Genomic DNA, 19,308 nt, shown 5'->3' with positions numbered 1-19,308 from the left:
ATACAATGCACGTTCATGCTGTGATTTAACACCATGAGCTGTAATTTAGTTAATTCTGTTTTAAAAATAATTTTCTTGCAAAATAATCAACTTAAACGAATGTACGAAGTTTACCAGTATTCTGAAATGCTTTTTTTATAATTGTTCAGCTGGGAGGTCGACACGTGTACCATTCCAATGTTTTGGCAACAAACCGTACACGTCTGTTGTTCTCTTTTTACGCCCAAAATAACGTTCATATGTTTTTAATTGATGCCTCTGATAGGTCAGTTAAGCAATGACATACGTTTCGAGCCTAGGGCGCAGCTGTTATTGTCAGAATCTTTTAATTGCAAGAGTTGTGCGTCATGGCCAGAATAAAAAAGAAAATATTGTGTAATGGAGGCGACACATTACTTGAGAAATGCGGGAATTCTCATGGTAATGTGAATATTTACGTTTTGCAGTATGTGAAATGCATATCCATGTGATAAAACCGTAATTAAAAACATTTAAAGCGTTTAAAGCATTAGTTACTGCATAGCTCAAAAGAGGAAGGATATTTATTTAAAGTAAAATACAAAGCCAGTGAAAATGAATGTCTTTTTTTATTTATTTGCTCTTTCCATGTTATTTTTAGATGGTCTCCCCTTTGTGTTGTTATGGAAGGATTTGTCGTTGTACGTGTAATTGGTCTGTAGCTACGCAGCTTATGTGAACATGTGCGCTTTGTACATTTGGAATATTGTTTTATTCCAATGAAATCACCATTGCAAAAACGTATATCTGTATGTGTTGTTGTCGACATTAGTGCTAGCCTAGCGTTCCCATATGCACATAAAACCATGAACGACAGTGAATTCTTCATAGTAAAAGTTTAAGTTCAAATGATTTTGCACATAAAGCATTTTCCTCTTGGAGTGGAGGTTTGTCTAAATGAACTGAAACATGAATGTGTTCATTATTTTTGTTGCCTTATAATCTTTAAAACAAGGTATGGTTTAAAGCTTTTATTTTATATTATACCTTTAATTCTTAATTTAGTAATTGCCTACCAAATAGATTTTTTTTATTTACCTCCGTTCTGTAACACACCCATGCATGCTATGCTATAGTGAATAAAAACTCGACAGCCATTAGAGCTCATATTTCATTAATATCCCCGATAAATGCAATTCATTATTCGAAGGTGAATGACCTCATTGGCATTCAATGGATTCTTAATGCGTTCTCATTTAATGGGCTCTGGAAAATCGCTGAAAGATTTCATGCCTGCGCGGTAGATTTTAGAAAATATTTCCTTCATATATAGAAGTTTTATGGGGATTAATACTTATGTAACTTAGGAATACTGTGTCTATATATATATATATATATATATATATATATATATATATATATATATATATATACTCTAAACGGATTTTTTTCATTTTTATTTTTCATTTTTACTAAAAAAGATACCAGGTAATTTTTACGAAATTAAATTGATTCTAAACATGATATAGGCATCTGTGAAAGAGAATAAATTAATGGTATTGGTATTTATGATCAACCGATTAAATATAAAATATGATATATAAATAATTATATATGTGAGTTGTTTATACATTTGGTTGTGTGTACACGTATATATATATATATATATATATATATATATATATATATATATATATATATATATATATATATATATATATATTTACACACATATATATACGTATATATATATATATATATATATATATATATATATATATATATATATATATGTGTGTGTGTGTGTTGTGTGTGTGTGTGTGTGTGTGTGTGTGTGTGTGTATACACAGAAATATATTAAATCTATGGTTAATCATTAATTATATTATGGTTAATAGCATTTTTCTATTTCCTTTCACAGATGCTACAGATCTTGCATCGTGTGTATAATCAATTTAATATAAAAATGTCTGGCATTTTGTTCATTAAAATAAAAATTCTGAATCCGTAATATAAAGTCCAGAATTGTTGCGTTACTCTCTTCTGATCCATGCTTTTTATCTTGGCTGAGAAATCCCAAATTACTCTAGTTTTTTATGTTCTCCGGTTAAATTGATTCAGTTGTCTCCCTGTCATAAGACATTATTGAACTATATGACGTGGGTTATTTGGAATAACTGTAATACAGAAACATCCTGAAATAAATGCCGATTCTTTGTGTATATAATATATATATGTATATATGTATATATATATATATATATATATATATATATATATATATATATATATATATATATATATATATATATATATATATTCCGATTATAGAACCACGGCCATTTCTAATTGATATGAGTTTGGAAATATGTTTCTTTGATCTCTGTTTACAGTAACTTTTCATGCAGGAGTAATCTTTTTATGTGACATTAAAGCTCAAGAAATCCAAGATTTCACTTATAATGGTTGCCATGAACGTATTAGGTGAGAAAAACGAAATTAATTTTTACATCGCTGTAAAAAAATATTCTTCAAAAACAAAATATGAGAGACGAATGACCTCTCTTTCTAACAAGAAAAACTATGTTATGTATGCCAGTATTTCTGCATTAAATTGCTAAGCATTATATTTATTTCATTAGTTTTTTTCTGCCGAGGTTAGGTTAATTTGTATATTTACGGCTACCATTGCAAAATCCAAGTTAAATATACTTAGTGTTTGGTGGTTGAATGACAATAAACGCTATTAGTGGAGTTCTGTGAGCCTCAAATAAAACCCTCAACCTCACCCCCGTCCTTTACAGCACCTTGCAGTAGATAGGTAACAAGGGTTATTAAAATGGCCATGATTTTTCATTTCTGGTTCATATTACTTTATTTTATTTCTTTGAGTATGATGCCTTATTTAGGATATGTGATAAAATGAATTATCCTGACAATCTGCACATTTTCACTCAAGTAATGAACATTGCAGGTAGTACAATTTGGATAGTAAAGACGAGGTGTAAACAGCTTTCGTGCAGATACGACATCTATGTCTGGTCTTCCTGTCTGAACCCTTGGGGGAATCTAAGCACCTCCCCAAGGGAGCACCACTTTCTGCTGCTACGGAGCCTCCTGGAATGGGTTTGGACCCGTACCAGGCAAAGGGACCTTACAAACAGTCGAGATCATTATCTTAAGGCCTTGTATGAGGGATGGAGAATCAAGCCTTTTACTGCCCATGCTATAATAAGTTTCTCAGCCAAAGCATTTATAAAATTCAGCCTTGAGAGGGGCTTGCCACATGACCTGACTAGATTTCAACAGTATATGTTTCTCGAGTTAAGACAACTCCATTTACAATGCCATTGAAGAAACATACTAGCCATCTTTTCGTTTTCTCAAAGTTGAATAAGGTGAACATATTTGGTCGAATGTGGCAATGCAAACTTTAGTGTGATTTATTCCCTGTGTACCAAGGTGATCTTTACAAACTTTCGTCCATATTTGGCCGGTTTACTAGTGATAAACATTTGAAAGTGTACCTTCCTCTGAACCCCAACAGCTGCTCTGCTCATGAACTGTGAGGTTCTTGCTGGGTTCGTACATATTCACCAGACTTTTGAATGAAGATATGGTCCTGATAAGAACGAAGCTGGAACCTGATGCGGCCAAGCAACATTTTAGAAGGAAAGAGTGCTGCACCAGTTCCAGTGTCCCTCAATTCTCTGGTTGAAAGATGATTGTCACATTGGAAACCACTGAATACCAGAAAGCCAAGAGGTAAAATCCACCCAGATGTCCTTGCACTGTATACTCATGATACAAAGTGGGTGAAAATCAGCCAAATTCGCTGATAGGAGACATTATTCGGAAGAGAGGAGGGGTAATGCCACTCGAAAGAGAGGAGGGAATAAAACCATTCGGAAGAGAAGAGGGGTGATACCACTCACAATAAGACTTCGGTAGGGCAGGAGACTACATGGACCAAGGGAAGTCTCAAGAAATATGCCATGTCTTGAACACATTTCAATCACAAGACCGGGAGAAATCCGTCCAGGTTTAGCGTTCTAGGGTTTTAATAAACAGCTACGAAATGGATTCACTATATATTTTATATATATATATATATATATATATATATATATATATATATATATGTGTGTGTGTGTGTGTGTGTGTGTGTGTGTGTGTGTGTGTGTGTGTGTGTGTGTGTGTGTAAGGTCAGTTCTTTTTCCACATCATTTATAACTAACTCCTTTATTGCAATAGCATTTGTTTTCATTTGTAGCAGGGTACCAAAACAAAAATAATACCTTTACTGATGTTTTAATTTCACTTACTAAAAGTCGGGAAGCCCTGAAATAAAACAGTTACTTGATAGTGATAAGTGCTTAAGACAGCCATCTTAAAAATTTGTTAAAATAAAAAAGATGTTTTGAGTAAAATAAACTCTTACATAACAATTATTTAGCAAATGAAATTTCCAAAATAATACAGGAAAGCGAGAAGCTTCATATCTCTCTCTCTCTCTCTCTCTCTCTCTCTCTCTCTCTCTCTCTCTCTCTCTCTCTCTCTCTCAAAATATTTTATGAAACTGAGTCAAGAGCCTTAACTGCACTTCAGGGATTTGTAATTGTGGGTCTTTCCACAAAGGAGGTAAGTAAGTGGAGAGTTGATTAAATCTTCACATATTTTGCTCTGATTTTATTTTGCCTTTGTTGGACAAGTTACGTTTTTCGGGTGCTTCTTGATTTGCCAGAAGAAATAGAGGAATGCTTGGGCTTGGATGATCATGGAATCTGTAGGAAACAACTTATGACATGTTTATAATAGAATTTATATAACATTTTGTTATTTTGTCTGTCTGCAACATGAAGTATACTCGTATTGGAGTGAGTCGAATTGTAGAAACCTTACTTCGGGTATGTGGTTTTAAATCTTGGTAGTGTAGTACTTGATTTTAAAATATAATAACGAGGTGTTGAACTAAACATTTTTGCTGAAGATGACATTATATGTATGCTTTGTTTTTTATTACGACCGTTGAACCCATGTCTGTGTATATGGATGCATGAGTCACTAGCAGAATATTTCAAGAAATATGAAGTTAATATATGCTACCAATATAAACATCTCCTGTCGGCAGTTAAAAAGATTTATATTAGCCGGCTTAATATTTGCAGAATTCATTTCATACTGCATGTTTATTGCCCTTGTGTAAATTCATTCACGAATAGGAGTTCATTTATTCAATGCTAAGTGGCTGGCGGAGGATTGCTCTTACAGAGTGCTCTTGTCGTTTAAAATGTCCGGCCCAAATAAAAATGACTTCTCAGTGAGATATGAGTTCATTTTCTCTCAGCCGTTCACACGAGGGGTGCAATCAGCTTCTCTCCAGGCTTCTGCAGAAGATCTTATGTCGAAATCGAGCGAGATTTTATGGTTGTACATGAAATTTGGTTTTTTCTAAGTTTATAAGCTAACAGACCCACATTATAATTTGTGAGACTTGGCGCACATTTGCATGCTTTTCCCAATACGTTTGCGGATAAATGATGTGGCAGCAGTTGGTTTTTTTGTATCTTTATGCTTCCCCTTTTAAAGCAATATATATATAATATATAGATATATATATAATAATATATATATATATATATATATATATACTATATATATATATATATATACATATATATATATATATATATATACATATATATATATATAATATATCTATAATATATATATATATCTATACATATATATATAGTATATATATATAATATACTATACAGACATACATAATATATATATATATATATATATATATTATATAGATATATATATATATATAAATCTCATTTTCGACGTTAATAAGGTGAGCTGTTGTGATTACATCATACAACCCGGCCAATCGTTTAGTGATATGTAGTTGGGGATAATTTATTATTTGCGAGAAATAACATAGTAAAATGCCTTGTTTTTGCAGATAAATTTCGTTAGTTAGCGTCTATTTGTAAAGCTAGCAGAGCATCTTACCAAATAAAATCTACACACAATATTATATTTGTGAAGTAACTTAATTGTTAAAAGAAAGTTGCCAGTACTTTCCACGTAAAAGTTTGTAATAATAAGTTTTCTTAAAATAATTTCCTATTATCTTTTTCCTTTTCTCTAAGTTTACCTTTGTATAAATTGTATAATTAGACTTGGAGATGCCATGCAGAATTATTAAGATTAAGTCTTTGTAGATATATACCACATAATGCAATGTGTCTGGTTGTAACAGTAGATATATACCACATAATCCTGTGTATGGTTGTAACGAAGTGTTGTAGCGAAATGATAATTGAGATGGTAAAAATCCTTGAAAAATGTGTAGCCATGGACATTTGGATAAATACGATACTTAGAATCAAGCTGAATTAGATACGGAAGTGTTGGAAATTTCCCGAAAAATCAACAGGCATCTAAGAAATATTAATGGAAGCCCAGTTATCATTATCAGTGTATCCTTTGTTTATTGATTTTATAAGTCGTAAGTAAACTCCTAGAAGAACTTGAAATGATATATATAACGGGGGAAGCCTTAGGAATGCTGGAGTTATCTCACGGTGAGCAGAAGTGGTTTTGAAGCAAAAGACACAATCGATCAGGTGTGTTCCAGAAGCAATATCCTGACTTGGGTGAGCAGGAAAGGATTTCAGACGGAAATAAAACGAAGGCAATGTCCTGGCAAAATCGAATAGGAGGTGATACGCTGGAGAAGGCCGGAGGTAATATCGTGATGCAAGCCTGGGGCAGTTGTACCTACTTTTTAGTATCAAGAGATGGAACAAGATTGAATTGAAGATGACCTGGGATCTATTATATTTGTGAAGAGGCTGTAGTTTTGTTGAATGCAGTGACGTAATGTATGCGAGGCTATGGTTATTTGAGATGGTAATGCGCCTAAGGAGGTATAGGAAAGTGAAACACAAATACCCGAAGGTTCTGGAAAGCAAGAAATGACCTGTCGATGGAATATACGAGTATAGAGGGGATTTTGGCTTAAGTACACAGATAATGGCATGATGGTGGCGATGTACAGATGGAAGCAAGCAGACAGGAATATGAAGCAACAAATGTAAAAAAGGTATTGTCATGAATACCAATTGACGAGTATTATCCGTAAGAAGAAAATTCTGTAGCTTTTGCCAGGACAAAATTTACACCCTGCCATTTGATTTCACTTTAAGCAGAGGAACGAGGATTCTACTATTTTCTTTCCATGGTATACCACAAGAGTAGTGGTCACTGGCTTTAAAAGAGAAGACTTTCCTGCCATTTAGAAGACATTTTTTCAAAAACATGGTATCCATAACCTTTCGCTATTGCTTTTTCGCTCCATGATGAAGTAAATATACATATACATATATATATATATATATATATATATATATATATATATATATATATATATATATATAGTATATATGTTTGTGTGTTTATTAACCTACCAGCTACAGCAGCGAAAAATAAAAATAAAATGTTAACAGTGTTTCCCTTATTATGATCACCGAAAAGATCAACCTGTTTGTGGGTAAAGCTTATGAGATTTTGAGGATAGAGTGCGCAGTAAATTAATTCACTTCAAATAGTATACGATTAAACACATTCCTTGTAGAGTTTCTTACTTCTTCAGGTGTGCCAGTGTCTGTATATAGATATCATTTATATTGCCCCCAAAAATCCAGTAACAGTTAATGACATATCAATGTCCATAGTGCATTCTGTTTACATAAGGGCAAATACTCAAATACTGCGTAACAGCTATCCTGTAAGTTTTATATTTAATAACCTTTGTCCTTTATTTAGGGTAATAATCGGTATTCTCTCTCTCTCTCTCTCTCTCTCTCTCTCTCTCTCTCTCTCTCTCTCTCTCTCTCTCTCTCTTGTACATACGAAATTGTATTCACCTGTGCGTTGTCATGGTTAATATTCTCATCATTATCATGATCTCCCGGATTCGCCATATACATCGAGAATACCTAATGGCTGACCTCGTTTGCAACATTTAACATCAGATCCGGGGTGAACCCAATGTTCTGTCCACCTTGAAATCCCATGTATTCCGTTGTCTTACAGATTTGAATGCCAGTATTAATTACATAAATGCTTACGGGAGACATACACAGTGTTGTCAATGGCTTATATGAGGCTTAAAATTTAAATGTATAAGAATTTTATATGTAAAACTATGTGCTTTCGTATATATATATATATATATATTATATATATATATATATATATATAATATATGTATACTATATATATATATATATATATATTATATAATATATATATATATATATATATATATACATATATAAGGCAGTCCCTGGGTTGCGAAGGGGGTTTCCGTTCTTGAGACGCAAAGAACACGTTGTAACCCGAAAATCGTTGTAAGCTGGAACATCACCAAAAATCCTAAGACAACCTTACTTTTAATGTTTTGGGTGCATTCAAAACTATGTAAAATGCATTCTTATTGCATTTTGCATAAAAAAAACCTTCAAATATTGATTATTTTACATTTTTGGTTTCATATTTCTTCTGCCAGATGAGCGTTGTAGGTGTCGTAACCCTGGAACATGCATTGTAACCCTTGAAATAATTTCCGATGAATATAATTGAAAAGCGCCTTAACCTCGGAACGTCGTAAGCTGAACCCGTTGTAACCCGGGGACTGCCTGATAATTATATATATACATATATATATATATATATATATATATATATATATATATATTGTGTGAAATTTTCAGAAAATTAGGTGCATTTGATACCCTTGGGGATAGTACTAAATACGGCGTAACTGTAGACGAATCACTGTTTCGCCGTGTTTCATTCTAGCCCTTCGGAGCTCCAGTGTTTCCAGGTGAATTGGTGATTACTCGAATTCCCTGAAAATGTCAGGGATTTCGTGGAATCACTGGCCTTAGGTAATGGCAGTGGCCTGGGATTCTAATGCACCGTTCTCCAAGTCGATGAAATAGATAGTGGCATATGAGCTTTGTTTAAATAGATCAGTCTAGCTACTGTGGAATTATACCACAGTGATGGCTAATAGTAAGACCTGGGCATTGTTGCCTTGGAAAGTGCCAATAACGTGAGAGAATGGTCTCCAAGGAAGTTGAGCGACCTATTGAAGGGTTTCCGTCCCAGTGGTGGAATGACACGCTTGCAAATAGCAGATGATTGTTTTTCTTCGGAGGCCAAAAGCAATTACACTTTCAAATGGAAATTCAGGGAATCAAATGGAAATTCAGGGAAGAAAAACAGCAATATTCTCACAGCCTTGCATGGCTTTAATTCAGATCAAGACCCGGGTCATGAGAATTGCAGTGCCACATCTTGTATTGTTGTATAGATTAAAAATAAAATACTAAAGGTTAAGGGTTTGAATGTGATAATGTATGGTAGTTATTTTATATAGAGAGAAAAGCTGCAAGTTATAACACTTGGTGTAAAAGCAGGATGGGAAAGAGCAAAGAGTACTTTTATCTGTGGTAGCCGAGAGTTGCAGACCACCTTCTATCAGTTGGACTGGGGATTGGTAATACAAATAAATGTATTAAGTCGATCATTTTTTGGAGAGATCGAGTAAGGCAGGAGAGAAAGGTCTGCTAGCTAGGGTAGTCATGTTAGGTGAATTAAATGCATATGTTATAATAAAATGGAAAGGGATGTGACTGGCTGATATTCCATTATCTGAGAATGTGTAAGATATTCTTTGGAAAGCGAAAATGTTAAGAAAACAAGGTACTGATATGTATTTTCTCCAACTTGGTAGAAATGGGATATGGTGGATGATATAGAGATAGGGGCAGTGGCTTAAGGTATATTTGATTGTTATCTGGTTGAAGTGAAATTTCAAATAGAGCTACCAATACCTACTCTACGGTTTATTGCCGTTAGCTTATATTTTCTTTCAGTAATCAATCTCTCTCTCTCTCTCTCTCTCTCTCTCTCTCTCTCTCTCTCTCTCTCTCTTGTCTTTATGAAATATCACGATATTTTCTTAATGCATACAAAAGTCTCTCTGTGCCCAAGTGTTGGTAGAAATTTCCATAATTAGCAGAACAAAAGAAACATCGTGTCCTTACGTTTTCCTTCAGCTGAATAACAGCTCAAGGTAGTGAAAGCTTTGTTGCCGTAAATGACGGTGGCGTAGGAGCCTTTTTGCCAAATCAATGAGATTATTTCAATATAAAAAATGAGGCAACAAGGTCATGCGGTGAAATCTACAATTATTTGCGTATTGCAGACAGAAAATAATCAAACTTTTGACGCATTATCTGCAACGCGAAGACTGCAGAAAAGGAAGAGTTTACAAGGGAAATGCGTCATTGATGTATATAACAACAGCACTATAATTACCAATAATAATAACCCGCCTCAGCAACAAAAATCCATTCTTTTGAAAATAAAATACTTGCGAGAGTTTTACACTCATTCAACATCCTTTTGGGATGACGGATTTGAAAGAGATCAACTCTAGACAACGTGTCAGAGCTTGGACGCCTTTAATATTTCTCCTAAATGCCTCCAGAGATGGTACACTTATCGCGCTACGCAGACCTTATATGAAAGAGTTCAAGTTTAAGAATTTTTATTTTTTAAATATTCAAGACGAAAGAAAACTGTCGCAAACTTTCTACAGCATATGAACGTAACAAAACTAATTTTCATTTATAATATGTTTAACAGTTATTCTAAAGTGGGTATGAGTTTATATATAATAATTTTGAAAACGTTTCTATATAAAAACAAAGGAGTTACATAAAATGCATGTAGATATTATAATGTATACCATGCGACCAATATTGTTTTCTTATAAGAATCTGAACTTTAGTTAAATCTATCATATATTAGTGTTATACTATGCGACCATAAAATCATCAATCTTCATCATCACCAAGAGATAGTTTATCATCTAAGGGATATGTATACTCGGCAGATATCATCTATATCCATTCATTCGGTCTGCAGACATTTGGTTCGCGCTTTCACAGAAAGATTCGTACAAAAACAGACGTCCCCAAAACTTCGTTGGCTGTTTTTAGAAATGCATCTGTTTATGTGTCAATAAGGTCTGGGTTTACACCCACTAGTCATGCATACATATTTATGATTTAGAAGCCAAAGGATCTTGCTTTTTCAAAATTGCGGCGGAGAAAGTATTTTCTTGTATGTGATGTCGATTTTTTTCTCTTTTGTTTCAAAATGTACAGAAAAAAAACCAAATCAATTTTTTAAGTTATGAGGTTTTAAGAGTTTTCAAATACCTCCTTCCTCAAAATATTTATTGACATGATTTCTGTTTGATTTTATTCAGCATTATCATCCTCTGCTTGTCTATAATCCTCCTCTTGGCAATCAATTTTATATCTATTTTTTCTTAGATCTCCCAGTTTGTGAGGTCCTTGCTAATGTGTAATTTATCGTCATTTGGCGTTTATTAGATAACTAATTGGCATTAGAATTTAGCGAACAACTTTGTTACTTAATGTGCTTGGCATGTTTATTTAATGTGTATTTGTCGATTTACTGCTAATTGTAACCACACTGACTTATGTTTTCTTTATCCCCGCCTCTATCCCTAAGCCAAGGGGTCGGTTTTCGTGGTGCATCCTCAAGTATTTCAAACGAAGGAATCTTGCCCCAACAAACCCTTTTTATCCAAATCATCTTCCACTTTATCATTCCATCTAATCCTTTTGACCTTCAACCCCCAACAGGTTCCACCCAAGCCCTGTTCACTCCTTTTTCCTCAGTCATCCTGACTGTAAGCCCATACCATCCTGCACGTCAAATTTCTTCGTTTTTCATCCTCACATGCAACGAAATCCTCAGAATCCACCCCAGTTGTTATCGCTGATTTCCGCAAACACGCATTTCCTTATTATTATGATGCACCTCTTCCAGAGGAAGTGTAACAGTGATTGACATTGACATCAGATGTCAATCACTTTAAGTCTCCAGGTGCAAATGATACCCATGATGAAAAGCCGTTATTTTTTCTTCCCACCAATTCACTACTTGCTGTCATGGTTTGGTGTGACTAGGTGATTGATTTTTTACATGCAAATCTAATCAGAATATTTCAGAATTTGATCCTATAATTCTGCAGTATATTTTTCTGAAACTTTCATTAACTCATTTTTTAAAATGCTATATTATTAATTATGATGTTATAACAGAAATAAATTTATGAAAGCAAAGAAAACAAAAGAACAAAAGATTACTCACTTCCTATTCTTTCATTAAACCTTTTAAACAATTTATATCAGGGGTTCTCAAAGTGGTCGATATCGACCCCCAGGGGTCAATAGGACCATCCAAGGGGGTCTATGAATAGTCAGTGGGTCAGAAGGGGGTCGATGAATAACTAACGTGTCGGAGAATTAAGTTACATATAATCGTACATCTAAAGTTCCAAGCATATTTTCTTACTAAGTGTTGCTATTTTTTATCATACTGAATGTCAAGTACTAAACTAATACTACTCAAATTGATTCTGACATTGTTTTTTGTTTTTTTCAATTATTAGTCTAGGGGGTCGATAGAAAATTTGAAACTTCTTAAGGGGGTCGTGGAGTTGAAAAGTTTGAGAACCCCTGATTTATACTATTCCAGTTCGCAGTAATTTATTGCATTTTTTAATGGTACCATCATTTACAATACTATCTCTCTCTCTCTCTCTCTCTCTCTCTCTCTCTCTCTCTCTCTGTGACCCTGGTAGTTGTGACGCCAGATAACTCTCTCTCTCTCTCTCTCTCTCTCAATAAATCCCTCCATTGATCGAAAGTCTATAGTACTGGCGCACTTACAGAAATACATTGTAAGAGGATTTTGTTATTTGCTCAGATTTTCCACGATTCAGCACTATATCATTCATCAGATCGCTGCTGTATCTACGAGCAGATGGTTGCTACTTTTTCGCATATGTATAGGACATACATGGATATAAATTCGCAAATTCACATTATGCGTTGTATACGAGCCTACAACTCTCGTTGTATTTTACTCATATAAAAAAATTATTTCGAACAAATGTAGATTCTTCCAGCCTGGGTAAAATCCCTTCACGAACCATCAGTCTAACAAGTCACTTAGAAATATTCGGTTGAGTTCCTTAAACGGTTTTCTCCGGAAAGTTCTATTACAGCAATGGAATTTGCAATGCAAAATGTTCAACCAATTTTCCGGATAACTTTTATGTACTTTAATAACAGTTTTGTAACCCCAGTCCGGCCACCTCCGGCTTCCACCTCGGGTTTAGAGAAGTTTTTTCTTCTGGGGCTTTCTAGAAACTTGGGCCAAAGTGAAGTCCCTAGGAAGGTAGTGGAAAATAATTGTAGGTTTGCTTCATTGTTTTATATCTGTATAATTAAACTTCACCGTGACGGTGGAAATGTTTATCGTTTTTCACCAACCCCTATTTTACCTCTGTTGCCGCCAGAAGGCTACAGCTTTCCGGTTTCACAGCAGGTCTTCAGGGGTGAGGTTGCTAGGTCCACGGGTAGGGTTATCACTACTATCAGATCTTCATAACGTTCCCTTGTCGAAAGCCATAATTTTTCTTTCTACTTTCTGCAACTGCAGTAATGTTAGAAACTGACAGGACAGGTTTTTTGGGATTTACTTGTAAATGTATTCATAACTTTTTATGATCTTACTCCCTGATTGTGCAGTATGTTTTATAGTAACTTAAATTAAGTCATTAATTACTTTTAACCATTTACTCGTCACTGATTGTAGCACGGATTGTTATTTATCTATTTCGTCATTTTATTGAATGTTAAAAACAGTATTTGAATTCTTACAATTGTTAACGAGATGATTTCATAAAATGTTTGTTGTTATCCTTGAATACTGACAGATCTGCTTTCTTTCTCTCTCTCTCTCTGAATTAATCTTCCATACATCTAAAATCTATAGTATTGGTGCATTTAATACCTTGTGAGAGGATTTTATTAGTTGTCCAGATTATGAATGATTTAGCGCAGTATCACTAATCGGCTCCCTTCTATATCTATATCTATGCAGGGCGTTGTTGTTTTTTCGAATGTGAAGCGGAAACATACACGAATTCAAACTGGCAAATTCACATATGCGTCGTATGCAGTTCTACAACTCTCTCGTAGTTTTGTGCTCATATGAAGAAAACATTTCAAATGTAGGAACTTCCTTCCAGTCAGGGTAAAAATAAATAAATTAATAAATCTCGTCACGAACAGTCTATATAGCAAGTCACTTAGAAGTATTCGGTTGAATTCCTTGAATTGTTTTCTTCAGAAACTTTTATTTCAGGAATGGAATTTGCAATGCAAAATGTTCTGCCAATTTTCCGTATAACTTTTACGCACTTTAATAACACTCGCGTAACCCCAGTCCGGCCTCCTCCGGCTTCCACCTCAGTTTTGGAGATTTTTCCTTCAAGATTGTGTATAACCAAAGTTAGTCATAGGTGAAGTCTCAAAGAAAGCCGGTGGAGATAGAATCATGGGTCAACTTCATTGTGTATAAGTTAACTTCACCATCACTACTGGGATTTTTTTTTATTTTATTGATTTTTTTTTTACTAAATTCTTTTTGCCTTTTGAGGGGTTGGTGTCAGGTGGCTCCAGCTTTCCGGTTTCCCAGTAAGCCTTTAGGGATTAGTTTGCTATCCCCAAATCTGTTGTTATCGTTATTATTTGATCTTCGAAAGGGGTCGTGATGAAAACCATAATTTTTCTCTGTATCTTGAGTAAAAGTTATCGAATGAACCGGAAGGTTATTCTTTTAGATTTTTGTGTACATCTGATGATAAAATTTAGAAATTTTACTCGTTAATTCTGCAATAAATGTTACAGTAGCTTGAATTAAGAGCCTTTTTTTCCAAGGCTGTAGTATTAGTTACGATTTTATTTTACAGAGGAATAATTATCAAGTCGTAGGAACAAAAATTCGCTCACTACCCATTCTTTCATAATACGTTTTTTAAACCCTTTTCACAAAACGGATTCTTATTAATATATTGTGTTTTTTATCATGTTAATACCAGTATTTACGTTACTAAATAAGTTAAGCAGATTATTTGCTCAAATGTTTCCTGTGATCCTTGAATACCTATAGAGCGCGCGCTCTCTCTCTCTCTCTCTCTGCATAAATCCACAATCTATAGTACTGGTGCATTTACGGAAATACATTGTAAGAGGATTTTGGGATTTGCTCAGATTTTGCACGATTCAGCACGATATCACTCATGAGCTCCCTTACGTTTCTGCAAGCTGATTGTTGCTACTTTTTCGCATGTGTAGCGGAAATATGCACGAATAAAAACTCACAAATTCATATATTCGTCATTAACGCACCTAAAACTCTGTTCTGTATTTGGATAAAAACATGTCAAGCAAATGTAGAAAATTCCAGGCAGCATTAAAAGGATTTCCACACCATCAAACGGTCTATATTTCAATTCACTTAACAGTGTTAGGAAGAATTCCTTAAACAGGTTTCTCTCGAAACGTCTATTATATAAATGAAAATTGCAATGCAAAATGTTTATTCAGTTTTCCAGATAACTTTGATGTACTTTAATAACACTTCTTTAACACTAGTTCCTCCTCCTCCGGCTTCCATCTCACTTTTGGAGAAGTTTTTTCTACTCAGATTTTATATATAAATTAACTTGGGCATAAGTGAAGTTTCAAGCAAAGTCAGTGGGAAACAATCATGGGTTAACTTCAGTGTTTACAATTAAACATCATCATTGTTAGGAAATTTGCTGGTTATATTAAAAAAAGTTCTTTTGAAGGAGTGGTACCAGAGGCGACAGCTTTCTTGTTACTCAGCAAGTATTGATAGATGAGGTTGCAACCCCACCCGTCATGTTATCAGTATTATTAGATCTTCAACGATTCCGTTTGGAAAACCCCACTTTTTCTTTCTATTTTCCCTGTTTTACTGCAGGTGAAGGTCTTTCTGATTTTATGTAAATTGGATCATTTTTATCATTAGAATTATACTTCCTGATTGTGTAGTATCCTTCATAAAACTTAGATTAACTCCTTTAAAATGTTTACTCAGCGCGTATTGTTATTTATATATTGCATAACTTTTTGTAATGTTACAAACATTTGCATTCTTACAATTGTTTAGGAGATTATATCATCAAATGTTTGTTTTGATCCTTTCTCTCACTTGATAAATCCCTCCATAGATGTGAAGTCTATAGTATACTGGCGGATTTACTGAAATACCATGTGAGAGGATTTTATTATTTGTCCAGATTTTAACCGATGAAAGTCAATGCCACAAAACGCACAAATTCATTTATTGGTGCACGAGGTTACATCTCTCTTGGTCTTTATGTATTCCTCAGATGAAAATCAGTCATTTCAAAGTATTCGGTTGAATTCTTGAAATGTTTTCTTCAGAAAATTCTATAACAGGAAAGGAATTTACAATGCGTAATGTTCAGCCAATTCTCCGGATAAGTTATAACTTTTATGAACTTAATAACAATCGGGACTCCTCTGGCTTCCACCTCACTTTGGGAGAATGTTTTTTTTTCTTTCAGAATTTTTATAAATAGAAACACTGAAGTTAACCTAAGCATTTTTCTCCACTGCCTTTATTTGAGACTTCACTTAAGCTCAGTAAGTGAAGTCTCAAGTAAAGCCAGTGGAAAAAATGCTTAGGTCAACTTCAGTGTTTCTAATGAAACTTCACCAGTACGAGTTTGAAGGTGTGGTGCAAAAAGTTCACATTCACAGGTTCTTTATAGATGACGCCTGTTGTTATCTTTAGAACACCAGAAAATTTAGCAAGAGGGTGTCTTGTGGTAAAATGTTTTTTTTAAATTAGAAAGCTTATAATGATTTGGAACTTACCGGTATCATGGAAAATATGAATAATTCGTCGAAAAAAATCGATTATAAATAATTTATAACTAAATTAAAATGTCGCTTTTTAATTTCCTTGTTAGATTCCAGTCATATATCCCTTGAAAGCTTTCAGGTATCCCAGTAGAAATGTCATTTTACGCATCATATGTGAATTCCAATTTTCTCCGTTGGTCAGTAACATGCAACAACCCTTAAGGTTGTACAATTTTTATATATCATAAAATAAAATTTTATATTGCCTTTTAAGTTCATGAAACCAGTGAAAATCCCCAAAATTACAGTAGATGCCAATGAAACCTATATGCTAAGTGAAAACACCCAAAAGTCGACCGAAGTCGTTATCTTTGTAAAAAGAAAGAAAGAAAGAAAAAATTCCTGCTGCTGATTGAATTCTGAGGGATCAAAGGAAGGTCTTTTCTCGCAGCTGTGTCTCAAGTATGGGTAGTAGATCAACGCCCCTAGAGGCAGGCCTGGAGGAGGGTGGCGTTAATAAAAGTAAGGGAATGAAGGAATAAGGTAGGGGAAGATATAAGAGGTTCTGAGAGAGAGAGAGAGAGAGAGAGAGAGAGAGAGAGAGAGAGAGAGAGAGAGAGATGATTTACTTTGCAATATTTCCAACAGTCTATCGGAAGTCTATTTTGGACAATAAAATATCGATTATTTTAATGATGGACAAAACACCACTGCAATCAGTTGGAACTTTCTCTCTCTCCCTCTTTTTCTGAACATAATTATTGATTTTTTATCGAGCAATAATCTTGACCAGGTTTTTTTTCTGTAATTGATTTATTACTAATAATTTTTAATATACTTGTGGAGCAATCTGCTAACGAGATATAATTTCCATGGAGTGAACGAATAAAATTCTTCAAAGAATATAGGGGAGAATGGGAATTTCAAAGACTCGGAACGAAATAGGAAAGCACGAATAGAAGAAACAAAGGGTCGTAGAATGATCAGTTATATTTTCCTGTTAGTGTATGATTAATAACTTTCAATAAGGGGAGATAAATCAAGAATCACGACATTTGTTAGTAGCACGAAACATGACAAAACTCAGATATAACTACAATAAATTAGAGTAAGGGAACGCTCAAAAACTCTCCAAAAGCGCCTCAGTGGCACGATTAGTATGGTCCTGGCCTGCCATGTCTGGTGATGAAAGTTCACTGAAGACGTGGTTCGGAAGTCACGTAAAGCCGTTGGTCCCGGTGCTGAATAACCACTGGTTCCATACAACGTAAAAATAGCATGCAAACAAAAAAAAACAAAAACTCGCCAAGGCTATCTTAAATTCTGTTAGGGTTGAATACATGTAAAAAGTACTAACTTAAATATTTCTAGATATTGAAATCTTGATTTATAATTTCAAACGTGCAATTTAAGATATTTACTAAAGAGTACGGAAATGATGAGAAATATAATTACGTTTAAAATAACAAGGAACATTGTATAGACATTAGGTCTGCTCTACTATGAACAATTATTATGAATTACAGTAACAGGGCCATCCTATATCAGAAATTCAGATTCATTAATGGTTCATATGCTCTTTGAAAATTTCGCTTCTTTTGGAAATTTTCTAAACGTGTGAAGATACACTGACAATGACCAGGGAGACAAAAACACTGATATTAAGCTATTAGAATTGATATATTTAGAGGAGAATAAATGTATTTTTTTAATAGGCAGTCATATACAAAGAACATAATAATGTAGCGGTATCCTTTATATGACAATGTAGCGGTATCCCTTATATGTTGTCATACGATAGTTCATCAACAAACCGGAATTTTTGACTGAAGGTAATGTAATTTAAAGGTGGCTGGACTTCATTAACTCTAATCCAGTCTGAGCTCTAGTTAGGCTAACTAGTCCATGAAGTTGACAGATGGCCTCTTTGCTCATTCCACAGTCCGGTAAGTCTGTTCTCTTAGGATGTATTCCATTTCTGCCAAGTGCTGTTCAATTTATAAACAGTCCTTCAGGCTAATTAAAACCCAAGCTATTCAAATGAATATGGCAAAAACATAAAGCGAAGCATTTCGTGTCTAACGTGAACATCAAGCGTGGAACTCTTGCTTCTGATATGGTACCTTCTTTTCACATGAATGGATGTTATTTGAATATTCGTTTTGTCTGTTTGCCTTCTTGCAGGATCTTGAAAACTATTCACTACTTCACATTATAAGCATGCGTCACACAAGGATAGCATTATTTGTCAAGAACATTAGAAAAAAAGAAAGTATGAGCAAAAAGAAAATTGTTGACTGACATTCATGCGAAGTAAAGATTTAACGGGTAAATGAGATATCGTACATTCAGTGTATTCTACAAAATACTTTTTTTTCTTTGCAATTCTTGGAACACGGCAAAATAAGCGCGGTAATGCATGAAAATTTGAGGATGCCTTAACACGATCATA

The sequence above is a fragment of the Macrobrachium nipponense genome, chromosome 21, assembly GCF_015104395.2.
Source record: "Macrobrachium nipponense isolate FS-2020 chromosome 21, ASM1510439v2, whole genome shotgun sequence".
NCBI classification, from domain to species: domain Eukaryota; kingdom Metazoa; phylum Arthropoda; class Malacostraca; order Decapoda; family Palaemonidae; genus Macrobrachium; species Macrobrachium nipponense.
This window is presented reverse-complemented; position numbering follows the sequence as displayed.